This window comes from Anolis carolinensis, chromosome 1 (assembly GCF_035594765.1).
Source record: "Anolis carolinensis isolate JA03-04 chromosome 1, rAnoCar3.1.pri, whole genome shotgun sequence".
Classification (NCBI taxonomy): Eukaryota; Metazoa; Chordata; class Lepidosauria; order Squamata; family Dactyloidae; genus Anolis; species Anolis carolinensis.
This window is the reverse complement of record NC_085841.1, coordinates 348,521,130-348,547,234: the sequence shown is the minus strand read 5'-3', so window position 1 is coordinate 348,547,234 and position 26,105 is coordinate 348,521,130. Positions and strand designations below refer to the sequence as shown.

The following is a 26,105-nucleotide window of genomic DNA, read 5'->3' as shown; positions in this document are numbered from 1 at the left end:
AGGAAAGGGGGAGGCAGACAGACAGATGGATAGAAAGGTGAGGAGGAAAAGTAAGAGGAGGGGGAATGAAAAGAAAAAAAGGCTCCTGTGCTGATCCAGGTCAACAAATCAGTTCTAACTAATGTAAACTTCACAATGAGCAGGTCTTTTGCAAAGCTAATGGCGTCTCCTCAGCCCATTTGGGTCCAGGCAGGCTAAAATTACAATAAGGATATTGTATTATAAGCATTACAATAAGGATATTTAATAGCAATACATTGCTGCTTGGAAAAATACTATCATCTTCTTCAAAGCCTACTATGAAGATTTTAGGTAAGCTCACAGGGAACAGAGAAGGTAAGGGGGCGGTAACAGATGGTGACAGGGTGGCCGGTGGATCTACGGCTGCGGAGGTGGCAAATCTTACATTTATGACTATTCCTCCCACAGCTACTCCAGGTTTTATGAGAGCTCTCCTGGTAGCAAATCTCAGTCTTCAACAGCATCTGGAGCAACTGATGGATGAAAAGCTTTGCCACAATTTATCACTTGTAACAAATGATATATTGACTGTCCTTGGATGATGTTATATATACCCAAACTTTAAGACCTTCAGGGAAGGCATTTCTCTGACTCCCGCCATCTGCCCAGGCAGGGAACCAATGCCACAACTGCTCAAGGGAGGCTAGGTTGGATCCCTCCTTGCTGTCTTTCTACCATAAAAGTTTTTGCCAGTCTTTTCTCATCCAGCAGACATTTGTAATGGATTTTCTATTTCAGTGCTGTATTGTTTTCATCTATGCTTTTAAATCAAAGTTTTATATGGTTTTTCAATTCTACAGCCAGTTTTAATATTAATCTTAACTTCTTAGATGTTTAGTTCCATGTGGTTTTACTATATTTTTTTGTATTGGAAGTTACCTTGACTCCGACATTTGGGAGAAAGGTGAGGCATAAATAAAGAAATTGACTGACTGAAAGTAATAGTGTTCCAACACTAGAAGTCCTGTGTTTGCTACATCACTGTGTGATAAAGCTGGTAAATTTTTGGAAAATTTACTTTTAGGATCTAGATCTCCCCAAATCCCCACTGACCATGGCAGCTTGTGGATTCTGTGAACTGCAGTCAGGCCTGGACCTAGGTAATGTTCAAGTGTAAGCGAACAGAATTTTGGCGTCCCCCCCTCCCCAAACCAATCACTGAAAAATAAAAGCGTTGTATAAGCGAAAATGTTGGATAATAAGGAAAGGCCTATTAAACATCAAATTACATTATGATTTTAAAAATTAAGCATCAAAACATCATTTTTATAACAAATTAACAGAAAAAGCAGTTCAATATATGGTAATGTTATGTAGGAATTACTATATTTGCGAATTTAGCACCAAACATTGAACTGGGATATAGGGCAGTGCGGACTCAGATAACCCAGTTCAAAGCAGATATTCTGGGTTATATGGCTGTGTGGAAGAGCAGTGAGGGTCCTTCCACACAGCCATATAACCCAGAATATCAAGGCAGATAATTAAAAGGCCACATAAGGGAATCTGGTATTTAAAAAAAACACTTTAAAATCAGGACAGTAAATAAGGAGCAAAACTCTGAAAACAGGGGAAATCCAGACAGAAAACAATCAGGGCCAGCTAACACCTCCCAACCAAGGATGCCCCCAGGGAGGAAGCTGCCAGGCATTGAATCTGCAAGGCCATTAAATGCTAATCAAGCTGGCCAATTGCAACATTCACACTAGCCTCAAACAGACAAGAGCTCTTTCTCCCACCCTGGACTTTCCACAGATATATAGACCCCACTTACCTAGCTTCCAACAGATCTCACAACCTCTGAGGATGCCTACCATAGGTGTGGGTTAAGGTGGGCCTGGGTTAAGGATCCCCTTAAAGTTCAGTAGATCTTTCCCAATCATTCTACTACCCACAATAATATTTTGGGCTAACCTTTGGAAAAACATTGCATCCCTTCACTGGTCCACTAAGTACAGAAATGCCAATGTCAGTTGTGGGAGTTGAAGTCCAAAACATCTGGACAGACAAAGTTTGCCCATGTCTGGGTTAGAGTGACCACCTGTTTTGGTGGATCAGACATCTCCAGATAGGGACATTATTTTAGGGTTTGGGACAAATGTTTTTCCTGACTTATTGGGAGATGTTTGATCCACCAAAACTGGGTGGTCCCTCTAGCCATGGCATGGGCAAACGTGAGCCCTCCAGGTGTTTTGGACTTCAACTCCCATAATTTCTAACAGCTTTTAGGAACTGTGGGAGTTGAAGTCCAAAACACTTGGAAGGCCGAAGTTTGCCCATACCTGCTTTATCCCAAGTGGGCTGAGGTTGTCCCCTCTCCGAGCTAGATGGCTGATCTGTTGCCCCTTTAGGTTGCCCAGAGGTTGACTTGCCTTACTTGTTGTTAGGTGTATTTAAGTCACTTCCAATTTATGGGAATGTCTTACAATGCACGCAATTTATGATAATCCTGACTAGGCCTGATGGGTGAGTCAGTTGCCATAGCTCAAAGTCAACTTGATGGCAGTTAATAACAAGGGGAAATCCTCATAACAAGATGCGTTCAGAGGAGGGTTGTTGTGTATTTTCCAGGCTGTATGGCCATGTTCCAGAAGTATTCTCTCCTGACTTTTTGCCCATATCTATGGCAGGCATCCTCAGAGGTTGTGAGGACCTCACAACCTCTGAGGATGCCTGCCATAGATGTGGGCGAAACGTCAGGAGAGAATACTTATGGAACATGGCCATACAGCCTGGAAAATACACAACAACCCTGTGATCCCAGCCATGAAAGCCTTACAGCCTGGAAAATACACAACAACCCTGTGATCCTGGCCATGAAAACACGTTCAGAGGAGGTTGACCCTTGTCCCAGCCAGAGAATGCCAATACATTCCCAAACTAGTATGAAAAAGCCCAGTGTGAGGAGTTAGTATCATCAAGCATGTGCCAAGATTCATGTCCTGGCCTGGTGCCTATTGCTGAGAACCCCCTGTTCTCGCTGTTCCTCCCATTTGCACAGCTGCTGCTGGTTTTTGTCACTCACCCATGTGTTTATCTTCTTATCTATACTTGGATGTACTTGTCACCCACTGGTGTCCTTTTAATTTGTTCTTAGTGATGTCCGTCACTAAGATCTGCAATTGTCTCTCCATCCCCATGCTAACAAGTTTTGTATTTATCTTATATTTCACATCCCTCTACATAGAAAAATAATTGTTTATTGGAGGCTGAAATCCATGCATCAGAAAAAACAACAACCGGATGCTGAAATCAATTGGTTAATGCTAAATATGTAATAAGGATGTGGGAATGGTGTTAGATGCAAAGTGCTTTTAAAAATTGTTTTAAGAATACAGTACACCACAACAATTATGCTGCTGCTTGATTGACTTGGGTTTTATATAGTGTTTGTATTTTTGCTGTTGGCTTTATCTTGGTATTACTGTATTGTGTCTTCACTTTGGTCTGCATTATATATATATTATTTTTCACCTCTCAAATAAGAATGTGTGTACCTTTATGTTTTCTGCTGAATTACAGTGACCCATTATTTTCATAGTGTCTTCTTCAGCAAGAAATACTCAGTTGTAGTTTTGCTAGTTCCTTCCTATTAAAAATAGCTTAAAATAATAGTATTCATTGGTGGTCTTCCACCCTACGTAACTCCCAAGATCAGATGTGCTTTAAAGGTATTTCAGCCCAGCAAAGTAATTTGCACTGATAATAAAGTGGAGTAGCTGGAGTTATCTCTAATGGTTTATTGATAGTATCAGTAGCCATGGCAGTAGAAAGGATGAAGCTCATAGCAGTCTACACAGTTTTTACTGTGACTAAAAAACAAATAATGTGGTCTAGAACAGTGTTGATTTATGTATTATTTAGTATAAGTATTTGATAAGGGCTCTCAATGTGAAGCACTATGAAACACATTTTTGAAAAACATAACACAGCCTTTTTTTAAAAAGATAAAAGCCAATTTTTCAAACCCATTTTCAAAACTAAAGCCCATTCAGAATAAATGCAGTTTTGATATCAACCTAGTTCCCACCCTCTGAGCATTTGTGCTCCTTCCCTCATTGTTTTTAAATCTGAATCTAAAACTTTTTAAAATTTTAATTTTGGGGTTTTAATTTGATGTTTTGTAGCTTTGCATATTTGTATGACATGTATTCATGTTTTTATCATACTGTGTTGTGTGTATTGTTCTTTTTAATTTGACTGTAATCTGGATGATTTGCTTTGCAGTTGTATTGTACAGTTTTGTGATTTATTGTTTCCCTCGATGTGACTACACACACATATTCTATATAGTTTGCCTTTGACAGGACTCATTGTTTTTGCCTCATTTATTGTGAAGCACTGTGTGTACATTTGCTATATAAACAACAACAACACATTTGTCTACCTAATCAACAAGGTGAGAGGCATCATGACACCTCTTGATAAGGTGAACCACAATTGGAGGTGCATCTACACTTGAGAATAAATGCAGTTTGACACCATTTTAACTATCATGGCTCAACATTATGGAATTCTGGGAGCTGTAGTTTGATGAGGCATCAGAACTCTTTAGCAGAGAAGCTAAAGAATGTGTAAATTACAAGTCCTGGGATTCCATGGCATTGAGCCATAGCAAGTTAAAATGTTATCAAACTGCATTAATTCTATAATGTGGTCTTCCTCATTTCCTACATTTCTTTTCTCATGAGTGATATTATGATATATCCAAAGCACCATAACGTCAAGTTAGTCTTTCTGGCTTCTAGTTAAAATTCAAACCTATAGTTTGTACAATGCAATGACTGCTGCCAAATCTCACGTTTCCTTTCAATGACACACTTCCATACCTGGAAATCAAACTCTACTGCCAGAATAAACAAGGATGACTGAGCTTGGTATATTTTATTTAACCATTTGTGTTGTAATGAAATGAAGGAAGGAAAAAAAGTGTAGTTTGAACACCCAAGTTAAATATTATTGAAGTGTTGTCGCAGGGAAACAAAACAGGAACTTTTATGCCTTTCCCAAAAATGTCAAACAAAACCTCCCCTTTTCTCCTAAATTTGGCAAGATCGCTGCAATTGGGTCTCAGAGTGTAAACAAGTTTCTGTTTCACTTGTGAGTGGCAAGAGGTTTCTCAAAAGCAAATGAGGTTTATGGACAGAACATAGTTTCCTTTCCCTAATTTGGAAGAAAACAGCAAATCCATTTGAGTTTAGGATGTTCTGTGCAAAACAGAAACGTGAATGCAAATCAGCTGGCCTTCTATTGATTCAGAAATGAAACACTGGATTGGTGCATCAGATTAATAAGAGAAAGCATGCAGTGTTCTTCATCAGCAGCGATAAGCAGAACATTTTAAAGAGTTTTAGGAAACAGTGGTGACATCAGAGCCAACTAGGGAAACAAGGCAGACAGTCTTGTGAATTGTGACTTTCTCTTTTTCAAAAAAAGAAAGCTCTGTAACACATGACTTGAGGCCTCTTGGGGTCAAAACCATTAGTCAGCATGGTGACTAGCTGGTGGATAGAGATTATTTGTAGTCGAAAACAGTAACTTTTCCAAGTTCTGTATTAGATTGCTATGTATCAATAGATAAATATTTCCTCTCTACCTTTATTCATTAGAAACAAATAGATTTGTAAATACTAACAATTTATTGTTATATGTCTGCTGCATGTTTCCAAAATGAAATAAATATTGAGATTTGTGGTGACTTTTGTCCCATCCTGTATAAGTCTTTATACAGGATGCAGTCTTTATTGGGTATTTGGATTGGATCATAACCCATCAGTTTGTTTACTGGTAACTTTGTGTATTTAAAGATACAGGAACATTTCTTGGCAAGGTTTTTTTTGTGTCAGGAGTGACTTCAGAAACTGCAAGTAGCTTCTGATGTGAGAGAATTGGCCATCTGCAAGGACGTTGCTAAAGGGACGCCCAGATGTTTGATGGTTTACCATCCTTGTGGGAGACTTCTCTCATGTCCCCGCATAGAGCTGGAGCTGACAGAAGAAACTCATCCTCACTCTCCCTGGGTTGGATTTGAACCGGCAACCTTCAGGTCAGCAACCCAACCTTCAAGTCAGCAGCCCTGCCAGCACAAGTGTTTGTGTTGAGTTTACCTACTCAGGAACCCATTCATATTGTACAGCACAAGGATTTAATCCACTGCGCCACTGGGGGCTCCTTGACAAAGTTTAAAACTTCAGAAATGTTTCAGAGAGTTTGTATCATTGAATTATAATCTTTAACAGTTTCTTCATAAACTATATTGCTTTATATAGCTCCTTTTAATAATAGTTTACTTTCAAAGAAAACATAAGCCTGAATAGTTTTTGCTTCTAACTTCCTAACACTGCCTTCAGCACTCTAACAGACTTCTTTACTACATCTGACTCAAGGCTCAACACTCAACTGACTTCTAACAGGCTCAAGGCTCAACTGACATTCTAACTGTCAGCCTGTTTAAAACTGAACATTCTAAACTGGCAGTCACATGACCTGTAGCCCCTCCCACTGCTTTAGGTATATAGAGATAGGGTAACTGTAAAACCAAATAGACATATACTTTGGGATATAAACTGACATACTAACAAAACAGACAAACATCAAATAGAGGAGGCTTGAGAAGGTTGTTTTTCCAACAACTTGCAAACATCTGACTTACAAACCACTCCTAGTTAAGAATGGGTGTGTGTGTATGTGTGAGACAACAGGAAATGAGAGAAATCTGCCCCTTGGGAGGCAAATTCACTCTTGAAAGTGTTATCATGGGGAAAAGTGTCTCCACTGAAGCTTTATCACCAACCCTTGCTTCCACAACAAGCCAATTTTTTCAAAATCCAATTGTCACAGGGACAGAAAGTGAGGTGAAATCTTCTGAGCAGGGGCAGAGAGAGCAAGTGAATACCACAGGGGTGTTCGCCTTCCACTATTCAATCAAAAGCTAAAGAATATAGCTTTGCTATAGAATATAGCTTACCAGACATCAAGGGAACCACGGACCACAAAGGGAAGCTGATGAAGGAACACAACCTACAAACTATCTACAGACCCACTAAGAAAATCCAACAAATGCTACATTCAGTGAAAGACAAGAGAGATCTCACCTCTGCAGGAGTCTACCGTATACAGCTGTGGACATGTCTATAGAGAGACCACCAAACACAGCATTATTTCCTAAACACAAATCAAGGAACATGCAAGGTGCTGCAGACTAATCTAACCAAAGGAGTCAGCCATAGCAGAACACTTGATGAACCAACCTGGACACAGAATATTATTTGAGAACATAGAAATGCTCGACCACTCCAACAACTACCCTGTTTCCCCTAAAATAAGACACCCCCGGAAAATAAGATCTAGTTGAAGTTTTGCTGAATTGCTAAATATAAGGCCTCCCCCAAAAGTAAGACCTAGCAAAGGTTTTGTTTGGAAGCATGCCCACCGAACAGAACACCAGAGCATGCAGGATCGGTAAATGTTCGTACCATAAAGTGTTGTACATGGAAATAATAGTAGTAACAAGAAATTCTTGATAGGATTCACAGTTTGTCTGGTTATGCTGGTTTGTGATGACAACCACTGTACAGTATATAATAAATGTTCTTTTTTTTGTTCATCAATAAATTTGAATTCTTTTTCATGGAAAAATAAGACATCCCCTGAAAATAAGACCTATAGCATCTTTGGGAGCAAAAATTAATATAAGACACTGTCTTATTTTCGGGGAGACACGGTATAATGTCAGACTACACAGAGAAGCCATTGGAATCCACAAGCAAGTGGACAATTTCAACAGAAAGGAGGAGACCATGAAAATGAACAAAATCTAATTACCAATATATATTTTTTTAAAAAATCTAAAATTAAGACAGCAAATAAAGAAAAACACTCAGAAAACAGGAATTCCAGACATGAATCAATCAGGGCCAGCTAACACCTCCCAACTCTCTAAAGTAGACATGGGCAAACTTCGGCCCTCTCGGTGTTTTGGATTCCAACTCCCACAATTCCTAACAGCCTATCGGCTGTTAGGAATTGTGGGAGTTGGAGTCCAAAACACAGAGCGGGCCGAAGTTTGCCCATGCCTGCACTAAAGAATATATATTACTAGCTTTGCCCAGCCACGCGTTGCTTTGGCTTGTGGGAATCCTTTGTTGGCCAGATGGAATAGCAGTGGATAGCCTTGCAGTCTCAAAGCCTGGCCGTTTTCTGGAGTAGCTGGAGCTTTTTGTTGTATGAACGTAGAGGCATGGATGAGGGGTTGTGCTGCCAAGTTTAGTGTTTCTGGGATGTGTAGTTTTGTTGTTTTGTCCTAGGCCGAAATTTCATTACCCTTTTATATATATAGATATATAGATTGGATGGGGTTACAAAGGCACCTGTTCCGACTTATATACAAATGCAACTACCGATGAACCCATCTTGTTCCTAACTTGGGCACTGCCTGCCCCTCAGTGTCTGTGTGACTGACTGCCTTCAGCAAGGCTTGCTTACCGGCGCCAACAAAGGCAGGCGTCAGGAGGGGAGGCCTCATTAGATAGGGAGCCAGAGAGACGTGCGTTTGGGAGCACAGCATTGGGGCTGAGTGATGAGGGAGATGAGTCACAGCCCCGAGGACTGAGCTCGCAGGTGACCGCACGGAAAGGCTACAGTCCTCGTCACATTGCAACTCCCCTGATTCCACAGGAAAGTGATCCAAGGCTGGCGGCAGAAGTTCGAAATCAGCCACGTTCCATAGAAAGCTGACGTCAGGATGGAACGCTCAAACCCGGCATTCTATTGGTCCCTTTGCTTCTGTTTATGTTCCGCATCGTCTGAAGGTTTGAAAGAGTTCTAATTTAAAAAGTTGGGAGAAACTTAATTGGGGCGGGGGAGAGAACCTCAAATTCCGCAGTTATTCCTCGGGGCTGCTCCTGACATCCGAACCACAAACTACTAAAGGAAATTCCGATTTATTTATTTTTAAATTATTTCCTTTATTTTTATCCCGTTTTTTCTCCCAAAATATGGGCTCATCTACACTGTAGAAAGGATGCAGTTTGACAACATACATCAAGGTAACCACTGCCCGCATAGGCAAGCTGATGAAGAAACACAAACTACAAACCTCTGACAGTAAATAAAGAAAGGTAAAAGTAAAGGTTTCCCCTGACATTAAGTCCAGTCATGTCTTACTCTGGGGGTTGGTGCTCATCTCCATTTCTAAGCTGAAGAGCCGGCGCTGTCCGTAGACACCTCCAAGGTCATGTGGCCAGCATGACTGCATGGAGCGCCGTTACCTTCCCGCCGGAGCGGTACCTATTGATCTACTCACATTGGCATGTTTTCGAACTTTTAGGTTGGCAGAAGCTGGAGCTAACAGCGGGCGCTCACTCCGCTCCGGGATTTGAACCTGGGACCTTTCGGTCTGCAAATTCAGCAGCCCAGTGCTTTAATACACTTCGCCACCAGGCTCCCAAATAAATAAATAAAGAACAACACTCAAAAAACAAAAGAATCCCAGAAAGGAAACAACCAAGGCCAGCTAACACCTCCCAACAAAGAATTCCCTCAGGCAGGAAGCCCACGGTGGCGTAGTGGGTTAAAGACTTGAAGGTTGGGTTGCTGACCTGAAGGTTGCCAGGTTCGAATCCCACCTGGGGAGAGCACGGATGAGCTCCCTTTATCAGCTCCAGTTCCATGCAAGGACATGAGAGAAGCCTCCCACAAGGATGGTAAAAACATCAAAACATCCGGGCGTTCCCGGGCAACGTCCTTGCAGACGGGCAATTATCTCGCACCAGAAGCGACTTGCAGTTTCTCAAGTAGCTCCTAACACAAAAAAAGGGCAGGAAGTGGCCAGGCTTTGAAGCTGCCAGGTTATTCAATGCTAACCAAACTGGCCAATTGGAACATTCACACTTGCCTCAAACATACAACAGTTATTTCTCCCAGATATATAAAGCCCTTTCCCATTTTCCAACACCTTACAACCTCTGAGGATACCTGCCATAGATGTGAGCGAAACGTCAGGAGAGAATGCTTCTGGAACATGGCCATACAGCCCGGAAAACTCACAACAACCCAGTGATTCCGGCCATGAAAACCTTCGACAACACATTGACCACACTTTAATTGCCATGGGCTCAATACTATGGGATTCGTAGTCTAGTGAGGCACAGTCACTGTCTGACAAAGGAGGCTCTAATGACCTTGCAAAACTACAAATCTCAGGATTCCATAGCACTGAGATAGAGCGGATTAAACTGGCGCCAAACTGAATCCATTCTACAGTGTGGACGCAAGTACATCCTCTCTCGCTCTTCGCAATTGAATAAGCAGAGGAAAGAGAGGATTTTTATACGTGTAGGGAAGCCAAACACGCTTGGGTCCCGATTGCCATTCTTACATCGGTGCTGGCTCTCCCTGCGCCCTAACTTCGTTGAATGTATTTCTTTAAAAATTCAACAAATTCGCGCTGTTTTAATGCTTTGCTTCTGTACCCTCCTTCCAGAGTTGGATAAGAAACGGAGAAGCAGCTCTTCCTCTTTCTCCATTGGAGAGGGTTCCCGAGTCGCATCGCCCGATTACAAACGGGTTCATCCCCGTTTTGGGCAAGATCCACACTGACCAATGATGCAGTTGGAACGGCATTATATGGTGGACCCATATGATGGAGTTCAGATTGCATTATATGGATCTACACCCAACTGACGTCCCAACCGCTGAGATACAAGCACAACTCTGGTTGCGTCGCTCATTTAAACAATATGTCGGTTTTTTATATTGCGCTTTCGAATTTGCCAGGAAGAAGCAAAACAAATATAATGTCAGAAGGGAGACACATATCGAGGCAAATAGTATGATGCGGGTTAAAAAAAAAAAACACCCACAGAAACGTTCCTGGGCAGGCTAGCTGTCCACATCCTTCCTCCTTTTTTTTCCGACTAGAGTTTGAAAAAGTTACTCATGTAGTCCAGGAATAGATCTATATTGTAGAGTTAATGCAGTTCGACACCGCTTGAACTGCCATGGCTCGAAGCTATGGAATCCTTGGGATGAATAGGCACTGTTTGGCAAAGGAGATTAAACACCTTAGGAAACGACGAACTCCCATGTTTCCATAGCTTCAAGCCACGGCAGTTCAAGTGGTGTCAAGGCGCATTAATTGTACAGTGTAGAACCGCCTCCCCCTCCTCCCTAGAAAACGAATCCTCTTGCTAGAAAAAGCAAGGATTTGCAAACGCCACAGGAGGCACCGAAGAAGATCCGAAAAGAGGGGAGGAATCTGGCTCACTTCTGCTCCTAACAACAACAAAAAGATACAACAAATACATTATCGGGTTGCTGTGAGTTTTCCGGGCTGTATGGCCATGTTCCAGCCCGGAAAACTCAGAGCAAGCCAGTGATTCCGGCCATGAGTCTTCGACAACACATTAGACACATAATACATTTATTCCGCAGTGAGTCATCAAGCCTCACGGTTTGGGGCACTTAAAAGATTTGGCAGAATATTTTAATTTACTGCTACTACTACTACTAATAATAACAGCAATGGCGATAATGATAATTGTAAACAACCCAGACTACAAGCCCATGCACACTTAGCACAGAAGAAACCCCTGACTTATCTTCTGAACGAAAGAATCAAATAAAAAACAGACATGGGAATTCCAAACAGGAAACAATCGGGGCCAACTAACACTTCCCAACAAAGGATTCCCCCAGGCAAAAAACAGCCAGGCTTTGGAGCTGAACGGCTATTCAATAGTAATCCAGCTGGCCAATTGAAACATTTACACTTGCCTCAGGCAGACAAGAGTTCTTTTTCCCACCCTGAACAGATATATAAACCCCACTTGCCTATTTTCCAACACCTCACAACCTCTGAGGATGCCTGTCATAGATGTGGGCGAAACGTCAGGAGAGAATACTTCTGGAACATAGCCATACAGCCCGGAAAACTCACAGCAACCCAGTGATTCCATTCCAGCCATGAAAGCCTTCCACAACACATTAAACACAGCAGTTTTTCGCTTCTAAGAATGAGCGTGGTGTAGGGTGCATCCACACTGTCGAATAAATGTAGTTTGACACCACTTTAATTGCCATTGATCAATGCTATGGAATCCTGGGGTTTGTAATGTAGGGAGGCACCAGCACTCTTTGGCAGAGAAGGCTAAGGAGCGCCTAAAACTACAACTCTCATGATTATTCCACAGCATTAAGCCACAGCAGGCAAAGTGGCGTCAAACTGCATTCATTCTACGGTGTAAACACACCCCAGGTGAGACTGGCTCCTATGCAAATAATATGTTGCGGACTTAGAGCACACCAGGTCTTTTACATTAAGGAGTGGAGCCCTGAACCTGGTTTGGAAGGGATCTTTGCAACTACTTTCCTCCCAGAACCTTTCTAGATTTCTTCATCGGACTGTTGAGAAAAGATGATCCGTTTCCTGGCCACAAGCACCACTAGGAACAACGGGAGGAAAGCAGGTCTGGAAAACAACCCCGCCTCGTCCCTCCATCCCTTTATAATGTTATTTTTGAAGAAAAGTTCCAGAGACCTCTAAAGCAGATCAAAAGCATACCTATTGCTCGTCGTTTCTCTAAAAAGTGAGGGTTTTGTTTACATCCTTCGTTTGGGATTCTGTATTTTCAGTCCTAGAATTTCCAGAATCTTTAAGAATGCCTCTATACAGAAGAATGAATGCACTGAGTTGATGTGTTTTCCGGGCTGTATGGCCATATTCCAGAAGCATTCTCTCCTGACGTTTCGCCCACATCTATGGCAGGCACCATCAGAGGTTGTGAGGTCTGTTGGAAAACCATACAAGTGGGGTTTCTATATCTGTGTAAAGTCCAGGGTGGGGGAAAGAACTCTTGTCTGTTGGAAGTGTGAATGTTGCAATTGGCATTGAATGGCATTGCAGCTTCAAAGCCTGGCTTCTTCCCACCTGGGGAATCCTTTGTTGGGAGGTGTTAGCTGGCCCTGATTGTTTCTTGTCTGGAATTCCTCTGTTTTTGAGTGTTGATCTTTATTTACCCTCCTGATTTCAGAGGTTTTTTTTAAATACAGGTATCCAGATTTTGTTCATTTTCATGGTTTCCTCTTTTCTGTTGAAATTGTCCACCTGCTTGTGGATTTCAGTGGCTTCTCTGTCTAGTCTGACATGGTGGTTGTTAGCGTGGTCCAGCATTTCTGTGCTCTAAAATAATATGCTGTGTCCAGGTTGAATGCAGTTCGACTCCTCTTTAACATGCTATGGAATCCTAGGATTTACTTAGAAGCAAACCCCATTGGTCTCAATGGCTTTTACTCTCCACTAAAGAGGACTTGCAAGTGCTAATTCTACCCAGAAATGTTCAGATGGATTTAAACCCAACAGATCCCATGTGATATTGGAAGCTAAGCAGGGTCCAGCCTGGTCAGTACTTGGATGGGAGACCATCAACCACTGCTGTTGGCTATCATTCAGAGGAAGGAACTGGCAAAACCACCTCTGAGTGAGTATTCCTTGCCTTATCACACTAGAGCTTGGAACCACTTTAATTCCACTTTAAATCCACTTTAGGGAGGGAGTTTTAAACAGCTCAGCCTGACAGGTCCTGGGCCTCACCAAACTACAAACCCCAGAATTCTGCAGGAGGCAGAAACTGGATTTAAAGTGGATTGCAGGGTTGTTGTATGTCTTTCGGGCTGTGTGGCCATGTTCCAGCAGTATTCTCTCCTGACGTTTCGCCCACATCTATGGCAGGCATCCTCAGAAGTTACCTCACAACCTCTGAGGATGCCTGCCATAGATGTGGGCGAAACGTCAGGAGAGAATACTTCTGGAACATGGCCACACAGCCCGAAAGACATACAACAACCCTGTGATCCCGGCCATGAAAGCCTTCGACAACACATTAAAGTGGATTTATTATGCTCTAGTGATGAGGCATTCAAACCCTATGAATGAATGGGGTTGCCCTCCATCCACCAGCGACTTGAAGGCACACAAGTGGGGAAGAATCGTGTGTAACGTAGAATTATAAACAACAACAACACTAATATCAAACCAAGCAACCACCTTTAAAAAGGTGCCGCCAAAGCTAAGCGATTTGTGCTTAAAGAGAAATCAAACTCTACCCTCACCGCCTTCTTCCCGGTAGAACAAGGCAGACCAAGAGCTATTCTACTGAGAAGGAAGGAAAAGAAAGAAAAATTCTCGCAGCCAAAGAGCCGCCGATTAAAAAGAGAGAGAGAGAGAGAGAAGCGGCGGAGGCAAGACGCAAAGAGCAGCCGGCGGAAAAGAGGGAGGCGGAGGCGGACCGGAGTCATCTGAGGACACAGTCCTCACAATCCCAGGCAGAGCGCGCCTCTGCGCATGCTCGCTCCCTCCTTCCCGCATCTCAAGAAGGATGCTGCAATACCGAATCCGATTGGGGTAGCTTTGGCTATAGCAGGCATGGGCAAACTTGGGCCCTCCGGGTGTTTTGGACTTCAACTCCCACCATTCCTAACAGCCGGTAGGCTGTTAGGAATGGTGGGAGTTGAAGTCCAAAACACCCGGAGGGCCCAAGTTTGCCCATGCCTGGGCTATTCTGCATCTATGCTTTCCTGCATCTATGGCAGGCATCCTCAGAAGTTGTGAGGTCTGTTGGAAACTAGGCAAGTGCGGTTTATATATCTGTGGAGAAAGAACTCTTGTCTCTTTGAGGCAGATGTGAATGTTTCAATTGGCCATCTTGATTAGCATTGAATAGCCTTTCAGCTTCAAGGTCTGGCTGCTTACTGCCTGGGGGACAAGAGTTCGAACATATATAAACCCCACTTGTCTAGTTTCCAACAGACCTCACAACCTCTGAGGATGCCTGCCATAGATGCGGGCGAAACGTCAGGAGAGAATGCTTCTGGAACATGGCCATACAGCCCGGAAAACATACAACCACCCAATAATAAAAATCATCATCATCTTTATTTATATCCCATCATTATCTCCCCGAAGAGACCCTTAGAAAGCCACTCCAGGATGCAGCATATAACATAAACCGGTACAATAACACATACAATTGTAGTCACAACCATTACCAACACACATAAAATAAAATGGCTCCAAGTCAGGAGAGAATGCTTCTGGAACATGGCTATACAGCCTGGAAAACTCATAGCAACCCAAGGGAATTTCATTCCCGGGCCCTTTTTATCCATTTATCACAGGATTAGGATCTCTATAGGGTCAGATAAGGATCATCATCCTGTGATTCCCCTGCTAGGGGCTGATGGGAGCTGCAGTTCAACATCATCTGGAAGGACACAAGTTGTTTTCCCCCTACATTTGTTGTATAAATATTTTGGAAAAGGAATTGCTAAGAGTTGGAAGAACTGTGTAGCCCAACCCCTTGCCATGCAGCAATACACAGCTAAAGCACTCCTGAGAGATGCCCATCCAATATCTGTTTAAAGACTTCCAATGAAGAGACTATAACACTCTCAAAAGTAAATTACTGTTATTGATATAGTTACTTTATTATAACATAGCAAACAAGATAGACATATTATTATTATTATTATTATTATTATGTTTATTTATACTCTGCTTTTGCTCTCCACAAGAAGATGCAAGTTTATTCCTCTTTCTGATAGTTGACCCAAATCTATTCCCCTATCAAACAGCTTTTACCACCCTAACATTTAGCTGCTCTGTTCTTGTAATCTGAATCCATTGGTTCATATTCTGGAACAGAAACAAACAAGCTGCCCCCATCTTCTACATGACATCATCTTCTAGCATTTATATATTCAATTTTCTGGGATGCAAGAGCCTTTCAGTTCAATGTGTTAAAGATCACAGCTCTTAAATTACCTAGAAATAACTTAGCTTGGTGACATAGGACCAACCTTATTTCCCTCTTCTCAGCCCTCACCTCCCACATGGACGAAATACAGAGAAGGAGAGCCATGTATGGAGCCTTGGACTTGCTACAGGAAAGAAGTGACATAACAGTAAACAACAAACAAAATCATGCTTTGCCTTATTGCTGCAATTTCCTAAGAATGGTACTGACCTCCATTACAATCCTACAGCAAACTTTAATAGGGTGAAACACAGAATACTATAAGCTATATTTCAGAGACAGAAACTGGCAAAACTACCTCTGAGTAATCTTTGTCCAAGAAAACTCTATGAAATTCATGGGATCACCATCAGTCAAAAGGGAACTTGAAGGCACATACACACAAACACACCATAAGAGATTGCCTTCCTACCTTCTGAGGCAAAGATCTTTCCACCAGTGATCTCAAATCCAGATGGCTACCATTCATTCCTATTGCCAGTCAGTGCTCTCTCCTGTTTAGGAAAGCAAGGCAGCTGCCTCAGTCAGCAAAGACACAGAAATTGCAGCAAAGTGTAGGAGAGGAGAGTTTGTGGGTATCACAAAATTGTCCTAGTCTTTTGTTTCCCAGTGTTGTGGATCATGTTGTTCTATTTCCAGCATGGAAAAATTGCTTTCTGGCTTTTGGAGCACAAAACAGCTGTCATGGGCCTTCAACTGGACTACATTTTATGGTCACACTATTCTCTGAGATGTATTGAAAGGCTGAGACAGTGCGACTTGCCCAATGTTATGCAATAGGTTTCTATGGCTGAGAGTGGACTTGAACTCTGGTCCCTTGTCCATCATTCAAACCACCTTTCCTTGGGACAACTCCCTGGGTGCGGTGCTGGTTGAAGGATTCTGGGAATTGTAGTCCAACAAAATGTAAATATCCCAACTCTGCATTCAAGAGCCAAAGAGCAATACTTCAACCAGACACTTCCATGGAAACCTTCCTCCACTTCGCCATTACTGTTTTGCACAGATGGTTGGCAAATGTCTTTCTTATTAGACACAGGATGCAAGGAACACACAAAGGCCTGTTCCTTCGCATCACCTCCTGCTGAGGCTTGATTCAATTTGGAGGTGTTCGAGCTGAACTTCCCTTGGTTTTCAATTCCTTCCCTTCTGCTGTGTGTTTTATTAATTTATTTAACAAGCAAGAAGGGGAAGGGATCACTGGTTCATTAACTCACAACTTCCCCTCCCGCTTGCAAGGAGAGTACCATTAATTGTAAAAAAACAAAAACAAAAACACCCCATTGGTTTTAGTGGGATAATTTCGAAATACACTTGTTTACTCAGAAAGGAGCCGAAGCCCACATAGGTTTGAAAGTCACCCTTTAATCCTAATCTCTGGGCACATCTGCACTGTAGAATAAATGTAGTTGGATGCCACTTCAATTGTCAGGGCTCACCTGTATGGAATCCTGGGAGTTGAAGTTTGGTGAGGCACTAGCACACTTTGACAGAGAAGGCCAATGACTTTGCAAAACTACAACTCCCATCTTTCTATAGCATTGAGCCATGGCAGTTAAAGTGGTGTCAAACGGCATTCATTCTACAGCACCCTCCAACTGACTCCACATGCAAGAATAGGGCAGTGGTTCTCAACTAGCATGTCTCCAGGTGTTTTGGCCTACAACTCCCAGAAATCCCAGCCAGTTTACCAGATGTTAGGATTTTGGGAGTTGAAGGCCAAAACATCTGGGGATCCATAGGATGAGAATCACTGAAATAGGGGGAAGGAAGATTTGCTTTCAAGGATACAGAATTAATGCAGTTTGATACCACTTGAACTGCCATGGCTCAATGCTATGGAAACATGCGAGTTGTAGTTTACAAACTATTTAGCCTTCTCTGCCAAAGGTGCTGGTGCCTCACCAAACTATGAATGCAATGATTCCATTGCATTGACCCATGGCAATTAAATGATTGTCAGACAGCATTAATTTCACAGTATAGATGCATCCCTAGTCAACTCAATTCTAGAATTTACTTGTTTACATCAATTGTCACAATCTCTTTCTGTTTTTTCCTTTTCTCTCTTCCCAGTCTTCAAATTCAGATTATAAATTCCTAGGGGTCAGGGCCCACAGGGCCGACCCAAGCCATTTTGCTGCCTGACCCAAATCAGGATAAGGGCATGTCCAAAGTGTTTTGGCACACAGACTAGGGGACTCCCATAAGCAGCTCTACCTGGCAGTAAATAAAAACATGACAAGGGTAAAAAGTCAAACATATTAGAACCAGCTGCCCTTTCATGATCCTTGAAATCTGTTGCCTGAGGCAGTGTCCCCACTCTACCCACAGATAGGGCCAGCTGATACTACATAAAGCCCCACTCAGGCTTTTCAAGGCTAAGAAAGAAACTCACATTCCTAACTTGGAGGTCAGAAAAGAGGGGCCCACTAAGGGGCCCCCTGGAAAAAGGCTCTCCCTCTGATTTGTGGCCCTGGACTTTCCCAATTCCAGATCCAAACTTTGCATTCATTCCACAGTGTAGATGCATCCCTAGTCCAGTGCTGGAGCCACACATTGGCTCTCCCTTAGGCTGGTATAGTAATATTAATAACCAGCCGATGTCTTTCTACTAAGGGTCTCTGGCTGATCTTTGGGACCCCAGCTGGCCTGTTCCCATCTTTGCAAGGGGGACTTTCATTTCCCAGCCTGGCCAGGCCCAGAAATAAGCTTCTTAGGTAACAATTCCAGCCTTTGGCCTTCCAAATTCCTGAGTGACGCAAGATGCCCGGAAAGCATTGGAAACAGTTTGCTCCCAAACTAAAAAACAAAACAAAACCCTGGGCTATAGTCAGTAACTCTTCAGCTTGGAAACTACATGCCTTTGAACCCCACCCCACCCAGAATCCCCCTTCTCAGAGTGTGGCCAGGGGATGCTGGGAGTTGATGAATGGAAAGGCACTACTGTAGAATGAATTCAGTTTTGACCCCACTTGAACTGCCACAGCTCAATGGCATGAAATCATGGGAAGGGCAGTTTAGCCAAGAGTGCCCACCAAACTCCAAATCCTAGGATTCCACACCATAGAGCCCTGGCAACTCAAGTGGTGCCAAACTGCATTCATTATACAGTTTAAAGACGCACCCCTGAACTGCCAGGGCTCAATGCTACAGAATCCTGGGGGAATCTCCTGGCACTTAAGGGGTGCATTTACACAATGCAATTTAGCACCACCTGAACTGCTAGGGCTCGATGTTACAGAATCCTGGGAGTTGTAGTTTGGAGACGCAGAGTACACTATAGACCAGTCTCTTGTCTATCTGAGGCAGGTGTGAATATTGCAATCGATCACCTCGATTAGCATTTAATGGGCTGCTTCCTGAAAACGGGAATTCCAGATATGAAACAACCAGGGCCAGGTAATACCTCCCAACAAAGGATTCCCTCAGGCAGGAAGCAGCCAGGCTTTGAATCTGCAAGGCTAATCAAGGTGATCAATTGCAACATTCACACCTGTCTCAGACAGACAAGAGTTCTTTTACCCAACCTGCACTTTCCACAGTTTCTAATAGACCTTAGACCTCACACCTCTGAGGATGCTTGCTATACATATGGGCGAAACATCAGGAGAGAATGCTTCTGGAATAGCAAGCAACCCAGAATCTACTTTGTTTTCTCCTCCTTCCTCCAATATCTTCTTAGACATTCCCCGATTTATGGCGATCTTATCACTATATCCACAAGAGATATTTTCCTCCTGAAGCTGAGAGAGTGCGACTCTCCGAAAAGTCACCCCAGCGGGGCCTCGAACCCCGGCCTCCAGCCTCTCAGCCCAACGCGCGAACCGAGACGCCACGGGGCCTCGAGTGCTTGACCGAGGTCAAAGCCAGCTTAACAGCCGGGGCGCCGGAGGGGACGTGCTCTCCTTTCCTCCCGCGACGTGCTCTCCTTCCCCTCGCCCTTCTCATCTTTCTACCAGGGATCGGGATCTTCCACTATAAAGAAGAGGGGGGGGGGGTCCCACTTTCCTGCAATGCTCTCCCCATTCATTCCCTGCGGCGGCGACCCTGGCCATCTCAAAACCAAACCAAACAACCACCCTCCTCGTCTCCTCTGTCTTACCTTTCCCGTTCCTCCCTCTGGCCTGCGGATGGCTCTTTTTTTAAATTTTGGAGATCTCACTCTGTCTTTTGTGCCCCCACCCCATCCAGAAACAAGATTGGGGTTCAGTCAAAGGGAGGGGAGGGGGGAGAGGAGGAAAAGGTTTCTTCTCCTGGAGGGAGGAGGGAGGGAGGGGGCGTCGATCCATCTGCCTCTTTCCCCCCTTCTCTCGGCTTCTCTCCCGCTTATTCCACCCCCCCCCCCCTTTAGCCTTGCGCGCCCCCGGATCCCTCTGCGGCAGCCAAGCAGCCGGGGTCAAATGAGGACACTGTCGGCGGCTCGCAGCCCGAACGCTCCTGTCTGCCAATGGAGACGAGGCTGCTGCTGCTCTTGCTGATGACGGAGGCGGAGTTGCCGGCCGGCACCGGTGACTCAGGGACCCGGCCTTCCTGCCTGGACTCCCATCCTCAAGAACCCAGTCACTATCACCCAAAGGTCCTGGAGGATTCAGATCCTGAAAGTTCGGGACTGCATCTGCCAGAAGAATCTCCCTCCAGCAGCCTGGGAGGGTTGAATATATATCTGGCATCCAAACGACTCACAGTTAAGAAAGGGTTGAGACAACAGGAAATGAGAAATAATAATAATAATAATAACAACATGATGGAGCACTGGAAAACTGAACTGTTTGTTGGAAATGAAAGCTATGGACTTGTCAACATCAGAAGAGGAATTTTCCAGGGAGATTCATTGCCCCCTCTGCTTTTCATTATTGCCATGATCCCTCTGTCAACAATCTTACAAAAAACAAATCTTGGCTATCAAACATCTAAGAAACCTCACAAAATTTCACATCTGATGTACATGGATGACCTGAAGCTGTATGGGAAAACGGAAACTGAAATCCAGTCTCTGACCAACACTGTCCGAATTTTTAGCACTGATATCAACATGGAGTTTGGTTTGGACAAATGTTCGACAGTGGCATTGAAGAAGGGAAAAATTATTGAAAGGGAGGGCATCAATATGCCTAATGGCCAAACAATAAAGTGTCATCAACCAGAGGCCTATAAATATCTGAGCATATTACAGCTGGACAACATCAAGCATGAACATGTGAAAACTGTGGTCAGCAAAGAATACACACAAAGGGTCAGAAAAATTCTCAAAAGAAAGCTCAATGGAGGCAACACCATCAAGGCCATAAACACCTGGGCCATACCTGTCATAAGATATACTGCTGGCATTATAAATTGGACACAAGCGGAACTGGACAATTTGGACAGAAAAACAAGAAAACTCATGACCATTCATCACTCACTGCACCCTCGCAGTGATGTTGACCAGCTATATCTGCCTAGAAGATCAGGGGGCAGAGGACTCTTACAAGTAAAACAAGCAGTCAAAGAAGAACATGCCCTGGCAGAATATGTAAAGCAAAGTGAAGAACCTGCTTTGATTGAAGTAAAAAATCAGAAACTCCTCAAAGCACAGCAGACAAAAAACCAGTACAAGAAAACCGCACAACAAACTAGAGCTGACAGCTGGCACAACAAAACATTGTATGGAAAGTTCCTTGACAAAATTGAAGGAAAAGCTGATAAGGAGAAGACCTGGCTCTGGCTCACGAATGGAACCCTGAAGAAGGAGACAGAAGGCCTGATCCTTGCAGCCTAGGAGCAAGCCATCAGAACAAAGGCAATTAAGGCCAAGATCGAAAAATCAGCCAGTGAGCCAAAATGCAGACTGTGCAAGGAAACCGACGAAACCATGGATCATATCCTCAGCTGCTGTAAGAAAATCGCACAGACAGACTACAAACAGAAGCATAACTATGTGGCCCAAATGATTCATTGGAACTTATGCCTCAAGTACCACCTCCCAGCAGCAAAGAACTGGTGGGATCAGAAACCTACAAAAGTATTGGAAAATGAGCACACAAAGATACTGTGGGACTTCCAAATCCAGACTGACAAAGTTTTTGGAACACAACACACCAGACATCACAGTTGTGGAAAAGAAAAAGGTTTGGATCATTGATGTTGCCGGAGCCCCCAGATGGCGTAGTGGACTAAGTGACTTGAAGGTTGGGTTGCTGACCTGAAAGCTGCCAGGTTCGAATCCCACCTGGGGAGAGTGTGGATGAGCTCCCTCTATCAGCTTCAGCTCCATGCGGGGACATGAGAGAAGCCTCCCACAAGGATGGTAAAAACATCAAAACATCCGGGCGTCCCCTGGGCAACGTCCTTGCAGACGGCCAATTCTCTCACTCCAGAAGCAACCCCGGTTGCTCCTGACACGAAAAATAAAAATAAAAATTGATGTTGCCATCCCCGGTGACAGCCGCATTGACAAAAAACAACAGGAAAAACTCAGCCGCTATCAGGACCTCAAGATTGAACTTCAAAGACTCTGGCAGAAACCAGTGCAGGTGGTCCCGGTGGTGATGGGCACATTGGGTGCCGTGCCAAAAGATCTCAGCCGGCATTTGGAAACAATAGACATTGACAAAATTATGATCTGCCAACTGCAAAAGGCCACCCTACTGGGATTTGCATGCATCATCCGAAAATACATCACACAGTCCTAGACACTTGGGAAGTGTTCGACTTGAGATTTTGTGATACGAAATCCAGCATATCTATCTTGTTTGCTGTGTCATACAATAAAATAATAATAATAATAATAATAATAATAATAATAATAATAATAATAATTATTATTATTATTATTATTATTATTATTATTATGATCTGCCAACTGCAAAAGGCCACCCTACTGGGATCTGTGCGCGTCATCCAAAAATACATCACACAGTCCTAAACACTTGGGAAGTGTTCGATTTGTGAATTTGTGATACAAAATCCAGCTTATTGTGGTACTTTGCCCTCACTCTCAGTTGACTTTGTTTTCCCTCTGTAGTGTCATCATGTAGCCAAATCTGATTGAATGTGTAAAGATCACCCATGTGAATAGCCCAGAAAAGGATAAATACCAACAGTAGGAGGAAAATGGCACTAAAACAGTGTAATCTCAGGAAACATAAGCATTTTTACAAAAACAAAATCAGGCTTTTAAAACATAATGTTTTTGAAGAATGAACCAAAAGTATAATGAAAATCATTATCAACACACATAACATAAAATAAAATTGCTCAATTTTTAAACACAGAACGCCTGTAGATAAAAACTAGCTGTCATTAATTCACATACTAAAGTGCCAGAGTGTCAACCTCATATGGGTATGGGCCCATTTCAGCCTACTCGAGGTCAAAGGCCTGTTTAAAACCCTATGTTTTTAGGCTGGATTGGAAGGATTGGAGGGTGAGGGCTAACCTAATCTCTTTTGGGAGGGTATTCCAGAGCTGGGGAGCCACCACAGAGAAGGCCCTCTCTCTCCTCCCCATCAACTGGGCTTGAGACAATGGTGGGACCAAGAGAAAGCCCGTGCCAGATCATAGAAAAAGACGCAGTCATGACGGTAGTTTGGACCCAAAGCGTATAGGGCTTTATAGGTAATAACCTGCACCTTGAATTGAGCCTGAAAACTTGTTGGAAGCCAGTGGAGCTGCTTAGGGATGCAGGGTGAATTGCCTAGAATACAGCAGAGGAAAAATACCAGGCAGCTTCTGGTGCTTTCCTCCCTTAATCACATTATAACAAACATAGATGAGTTAAAGGTGAATACATATTGCAGTATAACAATTTGTTGGTCCCTTAGTTTGCTGTCTTAGGGCCCTTCCACACAGCCATATAGCCCAGAATATCAAGGCAGATAATTCACAGTATCTGCTTTGAACTGAGTTATCTGAGTCTACACTGTCACATAATCCAGTTCAATGTGGATTTTATACAACTGTGTGGAAGGGGCCTTGGATGACCTTATGCACTGCTCTTGGAAAAGTGCACAACTTTTTGTGTGGAGTTACAAAAGTTTGGAAAGTTTCCAACCAAAGCTGATTACACCTCAGAATACGCACACATGGGATTTTTTATCTGGGAACATTGTTTTCTCTAGGTCAGGGTGAACCTAGTGGAGGATGATGGACAAGGTCAGTAGGGCGGCAAATCTGCTCCTGGGTTTAGTCCAAACAACTCCAGGTGCTGCTGACACTGTTTTTTCAGAAGTTATTATGTTCAGCACTTCGATAACTCCTTTAAAGTTCGGACTCAAATTCACATTTCACAATTCAGTAATGGATGGTTAACACTGTAGTCTTGGGTGTGGATCACATGCTGCACTAAAATTCAGCAGCAAAAGTAACATGTTCTTTTTAAGAAGTTGGTATCCTAGGGCCCACCCAAAGAATCTAAGAGTCTTGCGTTGTTCAACTCTGCTCTAGATGATGGTCACAACAAAAGATTCAGAACTTCTTCAGTTCTGTAGAGCAAACTCAACACATGTAGGGTAAATCTACATTGTTCAGTTAATGCAGTTTGATACCTCTTTAGTTGCTGTGGCTCAATTCTATGGAATCCTGGGAGTTATAGTTTAGTGAGGCACCAGTGTATTTGGCAGAGAAGGCCAAAGGGCTTGTAAAACTGTAACTCCCATTATTTTATAGTATTTGAGCCAAGGCCATAAAAGTGATGTCAAACTGTATTAATTCTACATGTAGATGTATCGATACGCACCCAAACAGAAAATCTGGGGTCTTTTGACACTACATAATTTTATTGTTATTATTCCACTTTAACTCCCGTGGTTCCATCCTATGAAATCCTGGGGTTTGTAGTTTGCTGAGATCCTGGAGCTCTCTGGCTGCAACTTCTGCCTATCCCTCCCTAAACTGTAAATCCATAGGATAGAACAGTTAAAGTGGAATGAGAGATCTATTATTCTGAAGTGTGAAAGGGTCCAAATCAATATATATATATATATATAATGATTAAAGGTGTTTTGGGACACGAAGCAGAAAAGTTAATGTGTATTGCTCTCTTTCCTTAACTGTAAAAAAATTACAAGTACAAACTGAAGAGCAACTTGCTGCCCTTTCATGGCACCCAAATAGAGGTTGTAAAAGTTCCATTTTTGGATGACTAGAAATGCCTTATCTAAGTTGAGGAGCTCTGAGGTTTGTATTCTGCATTAATAGTATTTCTCAGCTGTGTGCTCAAATGATACTTCAAGCACTGTCTACTGGAAAAACTAGGTCTCCCTTTAGATGGCCTTTGTCATCTCTGTCTACAATTGCTTTGTTACCGCTTCATCCTTCATTTGAACAAAACCTGATAATTTAGACCTATAATACCTCTGAGGAGTCCAACTTGCTAAGCATTCGAGTCTCCACTCCCACATAAGACTCTTGACTTCCAAATGACAATAGTTAAAAAAGTGTAGAAAAGAAAAAAAGCAGAAGAATAGAAAATATCCACTTTTAGTATTGCTTGACAAGCTTTAAAAACCCCGTAGGACTGTTTCAGGCACAGACTCAAAACTGCAGGGGTGTTTAATTGAAATGCCAATTGAACAAAAGCTGAACCAGTAATTGTAGGAGACTGTGGGAGAAATATGACAAAACCAGAAGACCTGAACGTCAGGATTCCAACCTGATATTCATTATTATGGCTAAATTACAGATTCCCGAAGGCAAGTGAGGGGTGAAGTGTCAGAACAGAAAAGCAGATGGAGAAGAGAAAAAGCTGACTATGCGAACCATAGAATAAAAACCAACCACTCTATAATAAAGACCATCACCTCACTAAGTTGCCTAATTCTCCCAAGCCAATGTTATCCCATAACAGTGTAATCAACTTGTTGGCTGTAATGTAGAAAACTGGCCTGGGATCTGTTTTATTACTATTTTTTGGCATTAAGAGGAACTCTCTTTGAACAATCCATAAGAAGCCAAGGACCAAGCTATACATCACACACACAAATGCGAAACCCCAATGGTAGCTGTTCCTTGTGAAAAGCAGTTTCAGGAGGTGGTGATTTGGAAGAGAAGAGCAGCAGGGGAGAGGGGTCTGCTTGACCCTTCTTTCATCAACAGCTGCTATTCTCCTCCACGGATTTCTCCCTTCCAGATATGATTAAGCTTAGTATTTCAAATAGTATTTCAGAACCTGGCCTCACAGTAAGCATAGCCTATTCAATGATGTGCTATTATAGAGTTATTTTTTTAAAAAAGAAGATATGGAGATGGGATGGTAAACACAATGCTTTTTTGTTTTGTTTTGCAAAGCTA

The 26,105-nt window shown here is 43.0% G+C and overlaps 1 long non-coding RNA gene across 3 annotated transcripts in view; it reads right to left on the bottom strand.

Annotated features, from left to right (window-relative positions):
* LOC134295561 (uncharacterized) overlaps window positions 1-20,253 on the bottom strand; it is a 147,978-nt gene extending 127,725 nt beyond the window's left edge. Inside the window, exons 1-2 of one of the 3 annotated variants that reach the window (XR_010002190.1) lie at window positions 19,939-20,253; window positions 16,246-16,327 (exon numbers count right to left, since the gene is read on the bottom strand). This is a non-coding gene — a long non-coding RNA (uncharacterized LOC134295561). The remainder of the gene's footprint in view (window positions 1-16,245; window positions 16,328-19,938) is intronic. The other 2 variants (XR_010002188.1, XR_010002189.1) reach the window with 2 other exon arrangements.
* Window positions 20,254-26,105: the final 5,852 nt, after the last annotated feature.